The sequence below is a fragment of the Heterocephalus glaber genome, unplaced genomic scaffold (genome assembly GCF_053883595.1).
Source record: "Heterocephalus glaber isolate CG9 unplaced genomic scaffold, H.glaber_assembly_v1.0 deba00001594, whole genome shotgun sequence".
Taxonomy (NCBI): Eukaryota; Metazoa; Chordata; class Mammalia; order Rodentia; family Bathyergidae; genus Heterocephalus; species Heterocephalus glaber.
This window is the reverse complement of record NW_028258369.1, coordinates 7,197,554-7,221,658: the sequence shown is the minus strand read 5'-3', so window position 1 is coordinate 7,221,658 and position 24,105 is coordinate 7,197,554. Positions and strand designations below refer to the sequence as shown.

Here is a 24,105-nt window from a genome sequence, read left to right as displayed (position 1 = left end):
AGCAGGTCTATGTGGTGTTCAACAAGTCTGTTGTATAATACACGGCAGCAAAGTACTTTCTAGATTCTCATTACCCTTTTGAAGAAATCCAGTTCACATTTTACGCAAAATCATGGGATTGTTCCTGAGTGCACTCCCCAAGGAAAGATGGTCAAGACTGGTGCCATCCCAAAGTGTTTGTTTTCTTCTAATATTGTTACAGAGTAATGAATGCTCAGTGTCTATAGCATCCATCTTGTATTTTTCCTAGAGCTTGTTTCAACAGCAATTAAGGGTCGAGGTTTGGTTTTTTGTCTTGGCTTTTTTTTTCTTGGTCGTGTTTTTCAAGTTTATAAAAAAAATACTGTTGGTGCTGAAAGGATAGATGAAGAGGCTCTCTAAGTGTGACAGAGAAAGCAAAGCCAGAACTTTCCATTCCATCAAGTGTGTCACCAACTCTCCTTTATTGCCAGTACAATCTGCCTCTGGCTTCAAAAACAATAGCTGCATCTTTTCATTTCTCTCTCTTAAAAAATATTTGCCCCTGTTCTCAAGGAGACAAATTTTCATCTTTTCCTATGCTTTCAAGAATTTATTAATCTCAGAAGTCAACTATTAGAAGAAAAAGGATATCAGTGAAAGAAAACATGAAGTATAGATCTGAGAGATAAAAGAGCAGAAAGAAACTCAAGGGTATTTTAAAGTTTTTACTGATTCTTTATCTGGTGCAAAAATCAAAAGTTTACAATTCCTAAATTAAAGCCTTGAGGTAACATTAAAACATTATACTTTTATCTGTACAACTGAAGGTTTGTGTAGCTGAATTCTAAAATTACCACTAAAAAGGAGTCTCACATGCCTCTATTTGGGCACTAAGATATCTTCTTTTTTGCAGCTATAATTGTTAAAGTATATTTTTCAGGTGTAATTTTTAATACTAAAAACTGTATATAATTAATATATAAAATGTCATAAGTTTGTGTGTATATATATATACATATATAATAGATGATAGATAGATAGATTGATTGATTCATGTTACCACCACCTCAGTCCAGGTGATAAACATATCATCACCTCAGAAAGTTTTCTTATGTTTATCCCCTTATAGTTTTGTGCATGCATGTGTGTATATGTGTGGGGTAGGAATATGAAATGTGCTCTGCTAACAAATTTTAAGTGTACAATACTTTATCATTAAATATAGTCATTATTATATACAGCAGATAGGACAGAAATACTTGTATGTGCATCTATCCATAGTTAGTTAGTGGGTGCTTCCAAGCAGAGAACACTTATTTACCCTTTGAAAGTGCAGAGAGGTGGGTCATGCCTTGTCATTTGGCCAGCACCCCTCCCACAGCTTGGAACCAACCATGAAATAAGTAAAATATCACTGTATCTTTCTCCACTATGATTATGTAAATAAGGAAAAAGAAGGATGACAGAAGAAGCATAAAGGAAAAGCTAAATTTCAAGACAGGAAGCCTAAGAGAATAACTGTTTAGAGGTATCCTCTGATCCATGCCACTTAACCGGTCACCATCTGGTTTGTAGATCCACTCATTATACCCATTCTTCATATTCTTGTTTGACCCTGGATACTTGTCACAAATACTTAACCTTGCTTTAGAGAAAAAAAAGTTAAGAGTGAAACTATTGCATTGTAAAATTCGGTCAATATCTTAAAAATGTATCGTTAAAGAACTGTAGGAACTCAGAGACAAGATTATTTCATATGTATGCGTATATAAGGCAAGTGGTTTTTTCCAAATTACACCCCCCTTATATTTTATAAACCTTGTCATACCACATGTTCTATCAGTAAACATAGTTTGAGCAACACACAACTATTCAAGAAAGGCACATTAGCCTAAACCAGTGAGTTTCCATCTTCAGTGTACACCAGAATCACCTGGAGGGTTTGTTAAAACTCATATTATTGCGCCTGACCCCAGAGTTTGGGATTCAGGAGGTTCAGTGCAGGGCCTAAGAATTAACAGTGCTAACAAAATACCTAGGGGACACTGATGATGCTGGTTTAAGGACCTCATTTTGAGAATCATTGCTCTACCAATAATAGTTTTAGATCAGTGGTTTTCAACCCTTGTTGCACACTAGAATCATTTGGGGAAATTTTAAAATCTAAAATTCTGAGGTTCAATCCTAGATCAATTAAAGAAAATAATGGAAAAGGTGCCCTCAAGTTCCCTATTTGTAGTTTTTAATGCTCTTTGGGTGATTCTAGGCTGTAATCAGCATTGAAAATATCTGTTTCAGATAAATATTGACTCATTTCAGCTGAAACAATCAGTCTTTTTAAGGAGGAAAATACGTTTGACCTAGATTCAGTCACTAATCCTGGAGCATGTACCCTTACAATTACAAGTGACAATACATGCTTAATTTGTGGAAGTCACTAATATATGTCTACATGAAAGAATGGAAAATAAAGAAATAAAACACTGTTCTAATCACCTAGTGATGGGTTTTTGCAGCATTGGTTAAAGCTTCTAGTCACAGCATTATTGGACTCAGTATATTTTGATCAACAGAGATGGAAATAAAGATGGTATTCTCTGGAAAACCATGTAGGAGGTCCAAAGGAATTACTTCCATAATCATGAAGGTAGTGATGCTGAAAGTACAGGTGTAGATTCTGAATAATAATATTTCAAAAAATGTGAAAATAGAGCAAAGCAATGTTTCTAAAATAAGTGATGTTTTATAAATGTGATTTTCAACATATATGTGTAACTATCAATATATTTGATATTATCAGTAGACATTTGGCCAATCTGCATCCCTATATTCAAGTTGGTCAGTATTTTTATTCTATCCACTCATTAATTTGGATATCATCTCACACTCAGGCATACATAGAATTTTTGGTGGAGAGAAACAGAGATGTCTTTCTGGAAGAGGAAGTATTTGAGCTGACTTTCACAAAATAAGTAGGTAGTCATCAGGTAACTCAAGAATAGAGCATCCATTCAAGCAGAAGGACCACTTAAGTGAAGAAATGGCAGTAAGAAAGCAGAAGGTTAATAGTGTGGATTTCAAGTTGAGAAAGTAATACACTGCTAAAGTAAGGAGACAACATCAAGATTAGGAAATTTTACTTTTATTCAGTGCTTTGTAAATGATGCCAGAATAACAGAATAATTTGTCACATGAACTTAGTATTTCAGTTATCTATTGCCATGTAACCAGCACCCCAAATTTAGTGGCTTACAAAATCTGTTGCCAATAGACTCACCTCACAAGAAATGTGAAAAGTTCTTTAGAGAAAAGGAAAAAAATTTAGGTCAGAAATTCATATCTACATAAAGGAAGAGCACTTAAGAAGGAATAGGTGGAAGTAAAATAAGAATTTTTATTAAACTATCTGATTTTTTAAATGGACCACAAGTTTTAACAGACAGCTTATTTAGGAAAACAAATGGATGGCAAAGAAGTATACAAAAAGATGCTCCACATCATATGACATCAAGGAAATGCAAATTGAAAGCACAGTTAGATACCACTATATACCCATCAGAAAGGCCCAAATTTAGAACAGTGATGGCGCCAAATGCTGGTAGATGTGGGGCACAGGAATCCCCACTCGTTACTGGTGGGAATGTAAAATGGTATTGCAGCTTTGGAAGACACTTTGGCTTTTTTCTTAGAAAACTAAAACTACTCTTACTATATACTCTTGTGATCACTTCCTTGATGTTTACCCAAAAGAGCTAAAAACTCATATCCACACAAAACCAGTATGTGGATTTCATATCAGCTTCATTCATAACTTCCAAAACTTAGAATCAACCCAGATATTCTTTTATAGGTAAATGGACAAATTAACTGTGGTACATTTAGGCAAAGGGATATTATTCAGCAGTAAAAATAAATGAATTATCAAGCCATGGAAAGATAGGAAACATATTCATATCACTAAGTGAAGAAAGTCAATGTAAAAAAAGGCTACATGCTATGTCATTCTAACTATATGATACTCTAGAAAAGACAAAACTATGGAGACAGTAAAAAAAAATCAGTAGTTTCCAAGACTTAGGGGGAAGGGAGGGATGAATAGTCCAACTACAGAGGTCTTTTAGGGCAGTGAAAATACATGATAGGAAAATAGTGGATACATGCCACTTTACATTTTCCCAATCACACAGAATGCACACCAAGAGTGGACCCTAAACTGTGGACTTGGAGTGATAAAGATGCATCAGTGTAGATTCATGAACCATACCAAATATACCATTCTTGTGGGGGATTTCAGTAACTACATTTGCAGGGTACAGGGTTTATAGGACATCTCTGAAAGCTCCTTACAATTTTGCTGTGAATCTAAGACTGTGCTACAAAATTAGGTCTGAAAAATTCCCAACAACTACCATTTATATAAATTTTTCTCTATGCAGAATACTGAAAGTTATCATTTAATTCTTATTCAACATTTAATTCTCATAACCACCCTATGAGACAAATATTACCATCTCAGTTTTATAGAAGAGAAAAGGAAAGCTTGACCAGGCAATACACTTTGCCTGAAATACATAGCTAGCAACCCATAAAGTTGGGATTCTAACCCACAAGTTAACTTTTATTTTTTTGTAAGAAATCAGATAGTAAACATGTTTGGCTTTGTGAGTCATATGGTCTCAGTCACAACCTCATAACTACTCAGCTCTACTATTGTACCACAAAAGTAGCTAAAGACAACATGTATACAAATGAATATGGCTGTATTTCAATAAAATTTTATAAAAATAAGTAATGAGCCAGATTTTATCTGTATGCTATAGTTTTCCTATTCCCTATTCTTACCCAAGACTGGTCCAAACTTCTTGACTCACGTTTTATGTAAAATTGTATTGTACAACTTTCTACCCATGTAACATCTAGCACAGAATCATGAATGAATAGGGTCTCACTAAATACTTACTGATGGAATGACTAATGAATAAATTAATTCAACTAATAATGAGTGCCTACTATTTCTGAGGCATTGTTATAAGCACTTTATATATATAAGCAATATATATATATGCAATATATATATATCAGTGAACAAATATCTCTCATAAAGAGCTTGCAATCTATAAATCTCAAAATCATAAAAGATTATATTAGTTTTATATTGTTGTCATAACAAATTACCACAAACATAGTGGCTTAAAACAACACAAATATATTATTTTAATGTTCTGTATATCAGAAGTCCAACATGAGTCTTCCCAGGCTAAACTGAAGACATTAACAGAGCTATATTCCTTCAGGAGGATCTCAAAGATTTATTTCCTCATGCATTTTATGGTTCTTGGCAGATTTCAGTTCCTTAAACATAGTTTCTCCCTGTATCTCAAAAGCAGTAATGGGGCATTGAATCATTCTTCTACTGCCATCTTTCTCTCTGAATATAGCCAAGAAAGGTTCTCTAACGTTAAGGACTCATGCGATTACACTGGGACCACTTGGATAATCCAGGATAATCTCCCTATTTCAAGGTTCTTAACCTTAGTCACAATAGTAAAGTCCTTTTTGCTTTGTAAGATAACATATTTGTAAATTTCAGAGACAAAGACACAGACATCTTGGAAGAGCAGCTTTATTGTGTCAACCACAAATACCACCATAGCATTTTATGTTAAATTTGATTAATTTGATTCTTCTAATGGACTATACTTCTTGTGGGTCAATATATGATATAAATTATATTTGCTTTAATCATGTGTGATAATCCATGCATATTAGATAGAACAAATTACAGTCTTTTTCAAACCTGTAGGCTCAGACTTGCTGATTCTTGAGCCAGTCCTAAATAATGTTAGCCACACTTCAAAAAGGCATACCTAACATTAAAAACAAGTTCTTATGTCATTACCCTGACATATGTTCAGTTTGAGCACAGAGTGTAGACTGGGTTCTGCCTAAACATATAAAATTCCTACATGTCATTGGGGTGATACTTTGTCCTTGGCTTTGCCATGTTTGCCAAGGTCACTTGAGTGGAGCTCTACCTGAGGGGTTTTCCCCTGTTTTTAATTTTTCCATGGTGCTGGAGATCCAAGGCAGGGCTTCACATGTGCTAAGCAAGTGCTTTAACACTGAGGTGCATCCCCCACCCTGCCTTGGTTTTCTGATTTGCCTTTCAATTCCCCTACAATGCCTAGAGTGTTAGCTACAAAATTGCTGTCTTTCCTGAGCCTTACCAATTCCTTCCACTGTACTTATGTTCTTGGCACTGATCAAGTCTTCCTCCACCTGATTATGGACAATACCCAACCATAACTCAAGATCTCGGCTGCAAGACAGACACTTTCTGGTATGCTCAACCTTTTATTGATGACAGACATTATCTGAGCTAGCCCAAGTTCCCCTCTGCCACAACACAGAGGCATGGTCTGTTCATCATTCTAGCTTTTCAGATACAAGATTATCCTTAAAGCTAGCCTAGTTCCGAAATCCAACCTCATATGTATTCTTTGTCTTCCTTAATGACCCACTATCCTCTCACTCACATTCAAACCTTGGAGAAATTTTCAATTCAACTCTGCCTTTGTTCCTCACTTTAATTGCCATATTGTGCTGGCTACACTGAGACAAAGAATACGGAAGGAGAACTCAGTTTGGCAGGGGAAATCTTTTTTTTTTTAAATCTACTTTTTCTCCCCCAGACTTTCAGAAACTCTCACCAATGAACTGTACCCAAGCCTAGGAAGAAGTATCTTTATAATCCCCAAAATGAAAGGAGATTTGCCCAAACCCTTAAAAGTTCTGGATCAAATAGAGAGGATATTAGTCGTGGAGTTTTAGAGACCTGGTTTCTTATCCAGCCTCTGCCGCCTACTTTGACATTTTTTTAAACTAGGAGATGCAAATTACGCCTACTTCACGGGGTTGTTGTGTAAATTAAATGAGATAATGAGTATGAGAGCACTTTGTAAACTGCACATGTCAGCTGTTATCATTATGATTATCCCGCTAATGCCTCCCTATCTCCCCTGCAGCAAATATTACAACTGTTCAGGGTGCAGGGTGAATATTTTAATGCTAATCTTTCAAATTCATTCATGAGACAATTTACTTTTGTTTTATCATGTTAGCAGAGGTCATTTCACTGCAATCCTGTCCATCAAGTTTCATTTTGGATAGAGTTCAGTCTGATTGAAACTCCCAATAATAGGTTTGGCTCTACTTAAAGATTCATTCAACCACCTTCTCTGCAAGCACAAGCCAACATTTGTGCATATTTGTATCATAAATCATACATTAACCAGCGCCAAAAGCAGTTAGCTCTTTTATGAATCAGTTTCTGATTTCAAAACTGAATTAAACCCTTCTTCTTCTATTTTCTATCATGTGTTGCCGATACTATTATAGCATTTATAATTCAGTATTATAATGGTGTTTTTGACCTTCCTCCACAAGAAATTGTGAGAGACTTTAGGGTAGAGATGTAGTATTTGGATTCTTATTCATACTGCACAGTAGATAACAATACAAGCTTATTGAAATGAAAGAGGCAACACAAGGAGGCCCAGCCTATGGGGAAATCACCTCTTAGAGAACAACATTGTCCTAATATATTTCAGGTACTTAAGGATTTCAAATCAGAGAAAAAAAATAAAGAAAAATAATCTTTTCCAAGAATCTCTAATTTACCTTTCAATAGCATGTTTAAAAAATATAATTAGTTGTTTGTAAGTACAATGTAAATTAAATTATTCCAAACACCTCACATTAGATATATGTGAAAAGAAAAGCACCTTATTTACACTTTCAGTTTCTCACACTAGAGAAACTATTCGGTATTTACACATGTGTGCCCTGTTTATTTCACTTACGAGTATCGCCTCAATGTGCATCCATTTAGCTATAAATGGCTCTAATTTCTCGTTCTTTATGGCTGAGTAGTACTCCACTTTATAAAAAAACTTTACAACTGAAAGTGTAAATAAGGATCAAAATGTATAATAGATGATGTGAAATAGGAAGAAAGGGTGCAAAGAGGAAGGGGAAGTGAGAGGGGTAGGGGAAAGGAAAGAAGGGAATGGAATTAATATGAGAAAATGGAAAAATGCAAACAAAGTCTTTGTAAATAGGGAGGAGTGGAGGGGTTGAAGGGAGGGCAGGGAAATGGGGAAAAAATAAGAAGCAAGAGAGATTATGTAAAAGTACAAATCTCCAATGATGAATGTCATTATATTGTATGCCTAAAATGTACGAATAAAATTTAAAAAGAAAAGCACCTTATTTGAACTTCTCAGCCCCTGAATGAGATGTCCTATTCTTTCTGGAGAAGGGGAGAGCCTGGGATTTATATAAAGAAGAAAACCAGCATTACATACATATGTCACTGTGAGGGAAGATCAGAGAGGGAGGGAATTGTCTCATCTATCAAGTTGTTTCTAAGTGTTTTAAATATGTATTTTGAAATGATAATACCACCTATCACATAGAATCTTTTCTTGGTACATTTTTATTGATATTGTTAGTGAAAGCTGATTCCATGTAAGCTTTGGACTAATATGCAAAAAAAAAATCTGTGCTGCAGGATGCATTTTTGAAAGCACTGATACCACTGGTATATACCCTCCTGAGTGAAGTGAGAGGTCCTAGTTTCAATGACCATGAGACTACACTTTGCCTTTATGTTCTCAAATGTTGACATGCACCCCTGAGGGTCTTGCTGAAGTGTGGATTCTGATGCAGTGGGCCTGGAGACGATCCTGAGAGTCTGTATTTCTAACAATTTCCCAGGTGATACCCAAGCCGCTTATCTGCAGACCACACAGCAAGTAATAGTAGCCACTGTGAATTCATCATCAATGAAATTTCTAAGGTAACCTGCCCCTGTATTTTCCCTATGACAGTAGTTATAGACATTTTTCCTATTAAAACCTTTTATTGAAGAGAATAATTGCTTTAATAAACAGCCTTGAAATATTGGACCATTCAGTTAGCTCAAATTTAATCACTATGCAAAATGTGGCTCATGCAATGATTAAGAAATGATAATGTCCTTGGCAGATAAGGCAAATTATGCTGAGCCACATTTTTCCTCTACAGATTCCTTTTTCCATGATTCACTTCACATGTGGCTTCTGAGAAATGCTATTAAAGGTATAATCTGTGATCAAGACAAAAAATACAGTTTGGTAACCCCATCCAAAAAGCAAGGCTGAAATGCCCATCCCTAAACTCACAAGAGAAGAGATTCTCATCTCATATAAGCATTTTCTAGTAATGAGAGAGCTTTTAGGATAATTTAAGCAACCAGGAGAGCTAATTCAGACAGCCATTAAGCAGTACTGACAAAATGAAAAGCCTTAAAAGTAAAGACGCTGTGTTTTCCAGTGCTTGCCATATTCTAACTGTGCCCTACAGTTAATAAAATTGCATCCTCATCAATCCATTCTCCATACCACTAATAACACTTATTTTGACTGAGGATTCAAGAGTGTAATCTTTAAACCAAGTGACAGAAAAACTATAGTCAAAATCAATTCTTCCATTGAAGTATTCCAATTCTATAGGCTCTCACACTCAATTTGAAAGTTTTCCCTCTGGCTTTTTCACTCTCATGAATCCTCTTTGTTTTTAGTTTCCTCCCTTCCTTAATCATTGGATAATTTAAATTTTATGAGAGAAATCATATTTCACATGCACTTAAGTAAGCTACTATTTAATTTTGTGATGAATATTAAGTAAAGAAATAAATCCTTTGTGAATAATCATCAGTGAATGTTTGCTAACAAGGTTTTATCTTATTTTAAAACAGAATATATGTGTATTTTCACTTTTTATGGAAAACTCTATCTCCGTATTGTTTAATTCAACAAAGGGCAAGAAACATCCATGGGATGGGAAGGTATGCAGGGCTGGCAGGACCAAGAAATGGCTACCAGCACCAGGGCTGGAAATTTAAGAGGAGAGATCCATTACCTAGAAATCAAAAAGACCAGTGGTTATAGGAAAGGGATGCTCTGTGCCATTTAAAACAGGAGTATGGCACTTCTCTCCCATTGGCCAAATCCAATTGATCCAGGAAGCCTGTGAAGGTGAGACTCCTAAAACACATATCAGGTAGAGAAGCACAGAGATGGAATATGTGGAATCAAAACAAAAAATCCCAACACTTGGCACAGGGGCAATATAAGTAGCATACAGGTAATAGGATAAATGAAGAAAAGTTCACTCACTGAAGGTTGAGACTAACAATCCTCTCCCTGTAGTCAGCTCCAGAATGTCAGCAGCCAAGCTTCGATACTCCAGGCAAAAAAATTGGATGGTTCCTCTCTGAGAAATAAAAAGGAAATAAAATTAAACTAAAAATTTAGAAATTAAAATTGAGGAAAATCCTTTAAAAAGAAAGAGACATTAAACATGAAAAGTCAGGGACCAAGCCAAGGGTTACTTCATTCAACATGAACAATAGTCATAGAGTCTCAGAGTGGCAAGAGAGGAAATTATCAAAAGAATAAAATTTAGGGAAACTTTCATGATGGATTTACAGATTGAAATGACTTGCCCCCGTGCAGTACAGCAGATTAAGTCAGTCCTCACCAAAAGGCACATTACCATGGAAAGTAAGGACACTCAGACAAAGCAAAGATACCATTAGCTTCCAGAAAAGGAAGAAAATCAGGTCATATGCAAAGGATCAGAAATGAGACTATTGTGAATTTTTAACAACACCACAAGAATCAAACACAAGTGAGCAATGTCTCCAAACTTCAGAAAGAACACAATATTCAATTAATAATTCCATATTTAACTGAATTGTTAAATACTTTTTTTTTTTTTTTGGTACCGGGGATCGAACTCGGGTCCTTGCGCTTGCGCAGCAGGCGGCGAAACCACTGGGCTAAATCCCCAGCCCAAAATACTTTTACAGATATGTGAAAACTCTAAATTTTACCTCTAAAACAACTCTTTCTCATTTAGCTATAGAAATATGTGTTTGTACCAACACGGACAGTACAGAATAAAGAAGAAAACGGAATGCAGGAAACACAGAACTCAGAGTTTCATATGCATTAGGCATAGAGAATAACCAGTCCACCTTTGAAATACTTCTTCAAGGAGAACTTAACAAAATACCAGATGTGTTTGAATGCATTAAGGAAAGATTTATATAATTAGGAAAAGGAGCTGAGCTATTGACAAGTAACGGACAGCTAAGTATAAGACAAGGCAATTAAATATTTTGCACAAAATGAAAAGAGAATCACCAGGATACATTAGATAGTTCAGTTATAGATAGGTTTCACATGGCTAAATTAATGTAAACACTGAAGGCTGCACTAACTTACATTGTGCTCTAACTATATTGGAAGGATAGAGTGACAGGAAATCTGACTGTGTGGATGGAGACAAAAGAGAACTAAATCTTGGCCTTCTTTTCAGGATGTCATTCAAAAAAATCTTCAAACCTGGGAAGTCAATAAGTAGGGATAAAAGGAAATGAAGATAAATACACAAGGATCTGGCTAAAAGATTATTGAATTTTTCTTTACTGATTTAGAAAGAATATGTGGAAAAATATTAATTTTTCCATGTAAAACGTTCATGAAAATGTTAAATTCAAATATAAAATAAATTTCAATTTTTAATGTTAAATATTATAGAATGTGTTTCTGTCATTTTTGAGATGTGATAGCTCAAAAATCATACATTACCATTTTTAATGCCTTTATAATACAATTACCTGCAAAAGTAAGTTTTTCTTATCCCGATTCTTGCATAAAATATGATTAAATAAAATCTTAGTCTTAAACTATTACTTTAATAAAACATGAATAAAAACATAAATGAATCTTTGAGAATTTCTATACTTTCTACCATATTAGTTAACTTTTGTACCATGTTTACATTACAAATTAAAATTCCTATGGAAAATTAGTGTCACCTCTAATGAAATACTGGAAATTTTAATAAAGGATATTTCTTGCTATATTATAGGTGGAAATAATAAATTTTATTTTCTAAAACTGACTTTCTCTTTCAAGGCTATGATGAACAATTTTTAATAATGACATTTCCCAGGACAATTTGAAGACTGTACTTTAAAACCTCTAATTAAGTTCTGTTGCTTTAACATGTCAACACTACCGTACATCAACAGTGTGAGTATTTTTCCTCCAGTTTGCATAATGCCTTTTAAAATCTGTAGTAGGAAAAACCTCATTTATTCATTTAACCATTCCCCTAACTAGGGAAAAAGAAGAAAATATGACTTCATATTATATTTACAGAGTGGATGCAAAATGAGAAATAAGCTAAGAAAATATGAAGGTTTATCTTCAATTTAAGTAGTAATTTGAAAAGAATTTATGCTTGTGACTAAGTCATACAAAAAATGAATAGAAGAAAAAAGTAGGAAAATGTTATAAATTCTAAATCAAAGATGAAAACAAAATAATGACTCTCTACATATACATATATGTATATATAGGAATATATTAAAATACTCATATATTCATTAATCCTGAAAGTAGGACTAAACAATAAATACTATTTCTATAAGAACTTATCTTGCAGAAAATAAAGCTGAGACATGGAAAAGGGAAGAAATTTAACCTGTTAGAATTTTTTAAATCAAACATCTTTGAGCAGAATCCATACTTTTAGTCAATATTCTGAAATATTTCATTTTAAATTTTGTAAAATCCCTTTCCCCTCCCTTCCCTCCATCTATTGGATGCCTTCATATGTTTGCATACATAGTGATTCTGTTCCTTATAAGGGCTTGGTACATGTACACAATACATCAAAATTCCTTTTATTTTTTTTCTCCACCGCTCCCATTGTTTTGGTTTATTATATTTCTTCTATTGTACTTTTTTCTTGTCCCTTCCTTCCTTTTCCCCTCCTGCTCCTTTGTTTCCCTCCCCATTGGAACATTTTCTTCCCATTTCTCAATATCATACATTTTGGTCTTTATTTACACTTTCAGTTTGTTACACCAGAGAAACAATGAAGTATTTAAACATGTGCCCAATTTATTTTACTTAAGAATATGGTCTCATGGTGCATTCATATAGCTAGAAATGTCTCAAGTTTATCCTTCTTTAAGGCAGAGTAGTACTACATTGTATAAAAAAAAAACTACATCTTCTTTATCCATTCATTGGTTGATGGGCATCTGGGCTGTTTCCAAGATTTACCTATTACAAGCTGAGCTGCTATAAACATGGGTGTGCATATATCCCTGCAGGATGATGCTTTTAATTCTCTTGGAGAGATACCAAAGAATGAAATAGCTGGATCAAATGAAACTTCTAGTTTTAAGGTTGTTGAGGAATCTCCACACTGATTTCCACAGTGCTTGTACCAGTTTACACTCCTACCAACAGTGGAGAAGGGTTCCTTTTCCCCACAGCCCAGCTAGCATTTGTTATTTGTTGATTTCTTGATAATAGCCATTTATTCCTGGAGTGAGGTGGAATCTCAGCATTGTTTCAATTTGCATCTCTAGAATGACCAGCGGTGTTAAACATTTTCCCATATATTTATTTGCCATTTATACTTCTTCATACGAGAAGTGTCAATTTATTTCAGGTGCCTATTTTTTATTGCGTCTTTAAATTTTAGGGGGTCAGCTTTTTTGAGCTCTTTATTTAATCTAGATATTAGTCCTTTGTCTGAGGAACAGCTGGAAAAAACTTTTTCCCACACTATGTGTTGTCTCTCAACTCTGTTGGTGGTTTCTTTTGCTGTGAAAAAGCTTTGTAATAAGATGAGGTCCCAGTTGTTGATTCTTTGTGATATTTCCTGTGCAGTCAGGGTTTTGTTCTTATAGTCTTTGCCTGTACCATTGTATCCAGGAGTTCTGTCCATTCTATCTTCCAGCAGATTTAATGTTGCTGCTTTAATGTTCAGATCTTTGATCCAAATCAATGTTAATTTAGTGTATGGTGAAAGATATGGGTCTAGTTTTAATCTTTGACATGTGGAAAGCCAGTCTTTCTAGCACCATTTATTAAAGAGGCTACCTTTCTTCCAGTGAAGGTGTTTGACTCCTTTGTCAAAGGTAAGGTGGCTAGTCATCCACCTTGTTTGTAGTTGTTTCTGCATCTTCTAATTTGTTCCACTGATCCTCAGGTATGTTTTTTTGCCAGTACCATGCTGTTTTTATCATAGTAGCTTTAAAATATAATTTTAAGTCAGGGATTGTGAAACCCCCTGTCTTGCCTTTGTTGCCCAGAATTGCTTTTGTTATTCTAGGTCTCTTCTGTTACAATGAATTTTAGGATTTTTTTCTCTAATTCTGTGAGATATGTATTAGTATTTTGATCAGGATTGCATTGAATCTGTATAATAAATATGGCCATTTTCACTATACTGGTTCTTCCTGCCCAAGAACAAGGGATATCTTTCCATTTTTTGATATCTTCTTTGATCTCCATTTTCAGAGTACTGTAGTTTTCAATGTAAAAGTCTTTTACTTCCTTTGTTAGATTGATTTCTAGGTATTTCTTTTGTTGTTGTTGTTGATGTTATTCTGAAAGGTGTTGTTTCCCCAATTTCTTTCTCAGTGAGTTTATTTGTGCACAGGAATGCTATTGATTTTTGAGTGTTGACTTTGTATCCAGTTACTGTACTGAATTTGGTTATTAAATCTAAAAGTCTTTTGGTGGAGCTTTTGTGATCTTCTGTGTAGAGTATTGTGTCATCCACAAATAATAATTTAATTTCTTCCTTCCCTATCTTTCTTCCTTTTATTTCTTTCTCTTGTCTAATTGCTCTGGCTAATGTTTCCAGAACTATATTGAACAGGAGTGGTGATAGTAGACATTCTTCTCATATTCCTGATTTTAGAATGGAAGCTTTCAGTTTTTGATTATTTAGTATGATGTTGGCTGTTGGTCTGTCATAGGTGGCTTTTATTGCATTGAGATAAAGACTATCTATTCAAATTTTCTGTAGGAATTTTATCATGAATGGGTGTTGAAATTTGTTAAATGTTTTTTCTGAATATATTGAGATTATCATGTGATTTTTGTACTTGTTTCTATTAATATAGTGTATTACTTTTATTGATTTGTGTATGTTAAATGATCTCTGCCTCCATGGGATGAATCCTTCTTGATCATGGTATATAATCTTGTTGATGATTTGCTGCATTCTGTTTGCCAGTGTCATTATTCATTAGGGAGACTGGCCTCTAGTTGGATCTTTCTCTGGTTTTGGTATCAGGGTAATGCTTGCTTTGAGGAATGAATTTGGAAATATCACTTTCCTTTCAATTTCATTAGTTTGAGAAGTAGTGGCATTGGGTCTTCTCTAAATTTCTTGTAGAATTCAGGAGTGAATTCATCATGAGCTGAACTTTCTTTGTTGGTAGGTTTTTAATTACATCTTCAAATTCACTGACTGATATTGGGTAATTAGAATTTTTACATCTTCTTAATTCAGCTTTGGTAATTCATATGTATCTGGGAATTTATGCTTTTCTTCTGTGTTTTCCATCTTATCAGAATACAGGTTTTCAGAGTAGATATTGATGATCTGCATTTCTGCAGGATCTGTTGTGATTTCACCCTTTTCATTCCTATTTGCACGGATTTAAGTTGTTTCTTTCCTTTTATTTTCTTTTGATAAAGTTGGCTAAGAGTTTGTCAACTTTATTAAATCTTTCAAAGAACCAACTCTTTGATTCATTGATTCTTTGCATTGCTTTCTGAGTCTCAGTTGCATTAATTTCTGCTCTGATCTTTGTAATTTCCTCCCTCATACAAGCTTTGGGCTTAACTTGCTCTTCTTTTAATAGAAATTTGAAGTTCAACTTTAGGTTGTTTTTTTGAATTCATTATGTTTTTCTGATATGGGAAATCACCACTGTAAATTTCCCTCATAGGACTGCTTTAATTGTGTCCCATAAGTTCCAGTATATTATTGTATTGGCATTATAATTTAATTGTGAAAAATTTCTATTTTCTTCTTTAATTTCATCTGTGACCCAGTTATTGTTTAGGAGGATGTTAATTAATTTCTATGTGTTTACGAAATTTTTTGTGGTTTCTTTTGCCATTGATTTCCAATTTCATTGCACTATGGGCTGATAATATGCTTGGAAAAATTTCAATTTGTTTGCATTTACTTAAACATGTTCTATGAGCTAGTATGTGGTCTATTTTGGAGAATTCCAAAGTGCAACTGAGAAGAACGTGTATTCTGATGCTGTGCAGTGGTACACTCTGCACATATCTACTAAGTCCATTTGTTCAAAAGTTTGCTTCAATTTTGATATTCGTTTGTTGATTTTTTTGTCTAGTTAATCTGTCTATTTATGACAGTGGGGTATTGAGGTCCCCCATTACAATTGTCTTAGTGCTTATTTGATTTTTCATGTCTGTTAGTATTTGTTTTATATAGGGGGTACACTAGTATTTGGTGGGTATATATTTATTATTGTCATCTCTTCCTCTTGGATTGCTCCCTTTATAAGGATATAGTGACCTTCTTTGTCTCTCTTAATCAGTCTTGGCTTGAAATCCCTTTGTCTGCAAATAGAATAGCTGCTCCTACTTTTTTTCCAGATTCCTGTTGCATAAAGTATTGTTTTTCATCCTTTGACTTTCAGTCTATGAATTTCTTTTTTAATTTCTTCAGGTATTCTTTTTCATGGAAGTATCCTATTTTTCCAACAAGTTTGAAGGATATTTTTGTGGGGCCAATCAATCTGAGCTGGTGGTTGTTTTTCTTAAGTGTTTGGGATACTTCATTCAAGATCTCCTTGACTTGGGGGCTTGGGTTGAGATGTCTGCTGTGATTCTGATAGGCTTTCACTTATAGGTAATTTGTTTCTTTTCTCTAACACCTTTTAATATTCTTTTCTTGTGTTGAATTTCTGGAAACTTGACTATTATATGACTTGGTTTAGGTTTGAATTGTTTTTCATTTTCCCTTGCTATTTTTATCAAATCTTTCTTTTCATGATTGCTAACCCCAATCCTGTCTTCTATATCTGATATTCTGTCCTAACATTTGGCTCATTTGGCTTCATATATTTTCATTGGAGTTTTTAATCTCCTGAACATCTGTTTGAATATGTTTCATAGATTCCATTTCTTTCCTATTTTGGCCATTCATGGTTTCCATCATTTTTCTAAGCCCCTCTCTTTTTTTCATCTGTATCTGCTCTTGAGTCACTAAACATGTCCTTCACTATGATAATCATCTCTGTATTATCTGAGAAATTATTTGTGATTTGATTTTTTTCTACAGCCTCATTCATCTTCTTTGTTACTTTCACTGTTATCACTTCAGAGAGTTCAGGTGGATGACTTTCAAATTGTTCCACCTCATTTCTTCCTTGTTTGTCTTTGGCAAGTTGGAAGTCTGGGGTTGTATCTTGCTTCCATGTCTTCTCATTTTCTCCTTATCCTTCTCTTTCTTCTTCTTGTTTAATTGCTGGGTTGATGCTTGTAAATTACTTATGGGAGACAGCTTTATTGCTAGTATTGAGGACCCTTAGGAAATGACTATTTCTCAGAGATGTCTTCCAGGTGTAGCAGGATTTTGAGCCTGATGCAAGATCCTGTCTCTTCAGTTTATTAGGGATGAGAAGTTTCTGCCTATTTGGCCTAGCCCTTGGTTCTTTGGCACTGGCCAAAGATATTGTTTGTGACCCATAGGCAATCTCAGGCTTGGAACACCAGGAAGAACAACTGATTAGAACAAGTACATCACCTTGGCTAAAGTAGTACAATAAGTAATAATGATAGCATCAAATACAGCCTAGAAAATGACAATCTGTGGTAATTAATTTGCCACTTTTAACCATATGAACTAGATTTGCGGTTAACAAATCTAAACAAAATTTAAAACCAACCAGAAAATTGTATACAGTAAATATGCCCTCAATATGCTGATTTTACCCTCATGGGAGAAAATTTGAAGAGGGGGGAAATGCAAAAATAGAAGAAGAGGAAGAAATGATAAGCAAGGCTGGAGGACAAAGGAAGGTTATGTGAACTTTGGGAAAGTATTGAAGAAGATGGGAGGAAAGAGAGAAGGGACAAATAAAAATAAGAATAGAAGTGAGCAACAACAAAAAACTAGAAACAATGCTCACGCTCATATAAAAACTAAAACATACAATTAAGAAAAAAAGGACAAAGACAAGAAAATGTCCACTTCATTGTGAGTGTCTGCTTACACTGATAGACAGAGTGGGCAGACAGAGCCCAGATCCATGCTGATAAATCCTAGCAAGCCAGCCATAGAGTTTTGGTAGTGTAGTGGATAATCCAAACCTTTAGTTTCACTGCCAAACTTTTAGTTCAGTGGTATAGTGGATAATCCAAACTTTTAGTTTCCCACACCTTTATTTCCACTGAATTTCAGGCTGTTTTCTGGCTGTGAGGCTGGAACCTGACTTGTTCAGCCTGCAGTACTCTGTGTGCCTCCTATTGGCTTGAACTCAGCTCACTGCTGGCTTGAACCCAGCTCCTTGAGCTCCTGTCAACTTGAACTCAATTATGTCTGACCCTGACACTGGGAGCTGCTAGATGGAGCCAGCCTGCAATTGCTCTGTTTCAAGTGCAGTTGGCCCCTCTCCAAGATGGTGCCCAGCCAATCACCCTCTCCTGGGGGACATCTGAACCCAAATAACTCACCAGCCACTACAGTCTACTGCATCTACTGCTCTGTTCCACTGATACATTTCTTCCTGGAGGCCTCTGGAGTCACCAATAGTCACCTTGCATCTGGAGGTTCAAATTTCCCCTCCTGTTCAGTGAGCCAGGGCTCCAGGAGAAAGAGCTACTTGCCATTTCCTTCTTCTGCATTGAAATCTCTCTCTTTGCTCTCCCCATGGGCTTCAATTCTCACTTCAGGTCCTTGCTGAGCCCGGGGACCCACTTCCCTCCTTCTTCTCTTCCTCATGTTGATATATTCCAACATCTGAATAGCAAATCTTAGAGAGGCTGTTTCTCTGCTGTTAACTACTCTGCCATCTTCCCAGAAATTCAAAATTCCTTTTTTAAAATTTCATTTCCTTGGGCCGGGGATTTAGCTCAGTGGTTTCACTGCCTGCCTTGCAAGCACAAGGACCTGAGTTCAATCCCCGGTACCAAAAAAAAAAAAATTTCATTTCCTTCCCCTCCCTCCACACTGCCACTGTCTCTTGACCCTCTTTCCATATGCTAAAGACATATTTCACTATTTCCTATTGTCTATTTTTTATTTTGTTCTTTATTTATATTTTGGATTTCTCATATAAGAGAAAAACATATGATAATTAAGCTTGAATGTCTGATTCATACTTAACTTCTAGCTAATGATGGTATTCAAAGGAATTCTATTTGTATGTTAGAAAGCTATAATTAATTGAAGTTTCCCTTCACTTATATTCAACTTTAATGCTATTATGCATTTTTTCCAATGTTTGTAATCCACTACCAATCTACTTTATCAGAGGAAGGAATATAGAAAAACAAATCACTAAATCTAGAAATGCTATCAATCATGAAATCCTACCAAAATAGTCATTTCTGGTTTCTTCTAAATATACTTCTTTTTTTTTTCTTTGATGCAGCACTTGCAGTTCTGGATGTTTTGACTTTTGGGGTGGATAAAGTGATTCCTTGGTCATCTTAAGCACACAGTAACCTAAATACTCCTCTGTTACTGTCCATCTTCTTACAAGGCTTTACTTTTCTTCATAGCACTTATCATCATCTAACATTATGCTATACACTATTTCCATTTCTTTATAACTTTTTACCTCAAATATAAATTCTTTGAGGACAATAATGTCATCATGTTTTTACTGTTAAAACCCTTGTAGCTGGAATAGTGTCTATCATATAGTAGGCACTCAATTAATACTTATTGAATGAATAAATAGATGAGTTAATAATGTTATCATTTGTAAAGAGCTGTCATCATAGATACTAAGGAGATAGACACTAAACACTATATCTAGTATAATGCATATTTACATTTCAGGCAATGCATATATTTTATGAAATTTATGTGTCTTACAGAAATTTATATTTGTAAATTTATATAAGATATGTGCATTATAAATGGTATATAAATTCCTGATGATACACAATTTGATTTCTATCAAAAGTCTTTATAATTGGATTTAAAAGTGTTATTACTTTAAATATATTTGTGATTTTTGTCTGTGTGATGTAATCATGCCCTAAAATATATATTTTACTCAAACTTGTTTTAGAGTAATAGTTGTTCTTTACAAAACTCATTAAAAAGATTATCTAAATAAGAGATATTTTTGTTTCATAAGTATTGTTTTCTAATACATTTTAGTTCTTTTAAAAACAGAGAGATGTAGATTTATAACTCTTCAAAAGACATGTTACATCCTGTATATAATTTACAATCTTTTCATTAAATCCCCAATATTTTTATCACTCATGTGCCATGTTCCAAGTGTTCTAGTGAGAGGCATTTCATGAATAAAATGTACCAGTGTCTGTAAAATTTGGAAGAAGGGTACCTCAGGCATACTTGAAATAGAGCACATTTTTGACACTTCATACTTATAATAATCCATACTCCAGGGGCCTTTTTTCATCTTCTGTATCAGCAATGGGGGAAACAAGATAGGGAAATTCCCTAAGCCTATGTATCGTGTTTCTAAAACGTGTAAATTAGGGCTGCTTCCTTCCCATACATGACATTTTCAAAAGTTTGAATCAACTAATGGCCTTTCACACAAAAATTTCTTAGCCTCTGGTGACAATTGTGACACTAAGATTTTCATATTGTATAAGTATGAACTTATATACCCTAGTTACATTACTAGCAATGCCCAAGAGTAGAATTGCCAGGCTTAAGTTAGTCCCCATTTTTGACCATTTGTTCAACCATAATTATTCACATTTTCAAGATAAACTATCAGTGTGTGAAATGAGTGTTAATATGAAAAAAGTATAACATCATCCACCTCAAATTGAGTATTAATCAGGATATAATGAACACTTGGAGTATTTCTTTGAACATCTGTCCCATCCCTAATGTTTTTTTTTTCAAAATTCTGTCTTCAGTCATCTTAATTCACAATTCAAGACTGACCTACATGGCATCACAAATACTGTACCACATATTGAAATACAGCTGCTGTTACTGAAGACATTGATAAACTCCAAGTTGCAGACACTATTTTCAGTTATTCTCAGTCATATCTTGCTTAACTATTCTCTCTAGTGTTTGAAGCTGGTGAGCCACTTCTTTCATTCATTAAAAAATTATTGTGCCCTTTATAACAATGCTTTATAACAAGCAATGGTACAATCAATTATAACAATAATTAATAATAATAATAACACTCTCTCGGCTCAATGGAGTTTATAATCTAGTGACAAAACACAGTACTTACTAGATAATTATGACGCAGAGTGGTAAAGTCACAAAACAATAAGAAAGCATTGCAACAGTGGGGGTGGGGCTCCATCCCTATACTTTGGGGGTTAGAAAAGACTCCCATAGGAAATGACATTCAAACTGAACCTGGAAGAATTAATCAAGTAATCCAGGGAAGCGATTAGGGAAAGGGAATTTCAGAAGAGGAATTTCTTATGCAAATAAGGCCAGAAGCAAGAAAGAATGGAAAATTCAAGAACTTTCAGTAGCTCAATATGGTAGAATTTAGTGTCTCCTGAGAAGAGTGGTGAAAGAAAAGCAGGAAGATCTGAGTGTATTTGTCATGCTAAAGAGTTTGGAATTCATTTGGAGAAGAATAGAGAGCCTTGAATCTCTTTCATCAGATGATCATGTGATCAGCTTTATTGTCTTATGGAGAACTGATTAAAGGGATCAAAATTAGAGGCCTCTGTAAGCATGAAATGATAGTCACTTCAACTAGACTGGTGGCAGTAAGGAATAAAAAGAAGTAAATGGTTGGATTTCATAGCTAATCAGGATGTAGAAGCAATAATTTACAGTGATGTTTCCTGGCCTATTTACTGAGTATTAACACGGAGGGATAAAGGATTATCTTTGGGTTTCTTTATAGAAACCTTCACATTCAAAGTAAGTTTCCCAAAAAGCACTGAGATATAGAGGTCCGGAACTCGGGAGAATTAACAGGTTTGGAAGACAGAAATACTCTGGTTTTCATTGTTCCCCTCTGGCCACTGTTTTTGTTGTATTTTTTTTTAACGTTTTTATATGGTTCACACCTATAGATCATAATCCCCATGATTCTATCTTTATACATATTCTCTTTCACTCCACACACTCCTTCCTGGTTATAGTTTATATGGACTGATCTTAACTATCAACAATGTCTTTGGGTTACTCAAAAAAAGCCATGTATTTGGGAGATGATCCTGAGAAATACTATTATAGGAGTAAAAAAAAAGTAAGAAAAAGAATGGAAATTATCTGATAAAAATGAATTTTTAAACTGACTACCACTGGGGTAAAAGGAGCTAAAGACCACTGGGGAACGGTGAAAAACTATGCAGAAGACATGCTTCAGAGTTATCTAAATTGAGAGGTAAGGGAGCATCTATATCAACACAAAAATTTCTGTCAGTCATTGTCAAGGGCTGCTGGTGTGGCCCTTCTAGCCTGCTAGGTACATGAGTAAAGTAAGCTCTGGACACTACAAAAAATCTGGCATCATAAAAGGCCAACTGGAAAGCTACACCACAAAAAATAAACACGTGAGCAGGACACCTACAGAGTCTTACACAACATAAGTGCAATAACTTGCAAATCCCTAACCTCAGCATACGGACAATATTGAAAAGTCAAGTTCTATCATGAAGCCATGGGTCTCACCTAAAATGAGATGTTGACTAAAAGGATCCAGAAAAGAACCCAGAAAAGAAGTAAAAGCCAATATATGGAAAAAACAAATATAAGAGAACCAGAGAAGTGAAAGTAAAGAATGAAGCTTTCATAATGCAACAGATGGCAAGAGCCTTGCAACTCAAAGTGAGTTCTGAAAACCAGTAGTGTTTGAATCAGTTGAGAGAGGATTGGAAATGCAAATTTACTAAATTAGAACCCACAACACCAAGATCCCCAGTTATTATATATGTTCATGAAAATTGGAGAAAACATTTTCCCTTTAGTACTTGTACCACCATAATGAAGACTTGTAAAGGCATTCCTAGCTTTCAAGTGAATGAGTGCTAATATCCTTTGCCTGCATTCCCTAATCATTTTTAGTAGCACCTAGATCTGCTAAACTCTTTAAGCTAAAAATCTAGTCTCCTCTCTATTATCCACCCTTGACTATTTCTATGACTCTCTGCCAATATCACATAACAGGTCTGTATCCTTCGCAAAAGATTCTTGCAAAAACTTTTTCCTTGATATCATTGATTTGAAGGTATTTCTGCTCCAAACAATTCTCCAAAATGACAGAGAGTAATTACTAACATAAAAATTACTATACTTTCCCCTCACTTAATTGACACAGTGGTGACCCACAAACTTCCGAAAAAAATCCTACCTACTTAATCTAGCACTACAAGGTCACCTGTGATCTGATAGCATTTACCTTCTTACAAACAGTTAGGGTAATTTGAGTATTAAATTTAGTGCTGAACTTCCTCATCAATCAAGTCATAAATGATTTAAAGGTTACATAATCTTTATTTTTAAAAGTTTGGTGCTTTTAAAATTTTCTTTTCAGCCCTGAATTTAACAGCAGGTATTCCATAAAAGACCATGTCCCTCTAAGTATGATGCCGCCTAGGTTATTTTCAGGAGCTACCCCATAACATACTATTATAGCCATGGTACTTCTCTATTGAAAGCCTGAAGTGTTATGTGCAAGACTTTGCCTGCATTTCCAGATATCTCCTACCTAGGTCACAGTGAGCAGCTGCACTTTTTCTTGAGTGCTGAGGTCATAAATCAGTCGTTCCCCTTACCATTCCTAACTTCAGCTAGAAATTTCATCCTAAGTAAGAGAAATGAGAACTCTTTTGAAATATCTTTGTATCCTTGTATTTCTGAACTAGAATACCTGAGACTAATTTATTGACAATGGAAATTTATTTCTCACAGTCCTGGAGGCTGAGAAGTACAAGATCATGATCCCAGCCTCTGACGAGTGCTTTTTTGCTGTGTCCTCACATGGAAAAAGGCAGAAGGATAACAGGAGTAAACTTCATATGGTAAAAGAGC

The 24,105-nt window shown here is 34.8% G+C and overlaps 1 long non-coding RNA gene across 1 annotated transcript in view; it reads right to left on the bottom strand.

The window, feature by feature from the left end:
• Positions 1-24,105, bottom strand: part of LOC147823257 (uncharacterized) — a 479,935-nt gene that overhangs the window by 216,177 nt on the left and 239,653 nt on the right. The window contains exon 3 of the long non-coding RNA XR_015444100.1: positions 10,182-10,278. This is a non-coding gene — a long non-coding RNA (uncharacterized LOC147823257). The remainder of the gene's footprint in view (positions 1-10,181; positions 10,279-24,105) is intronic.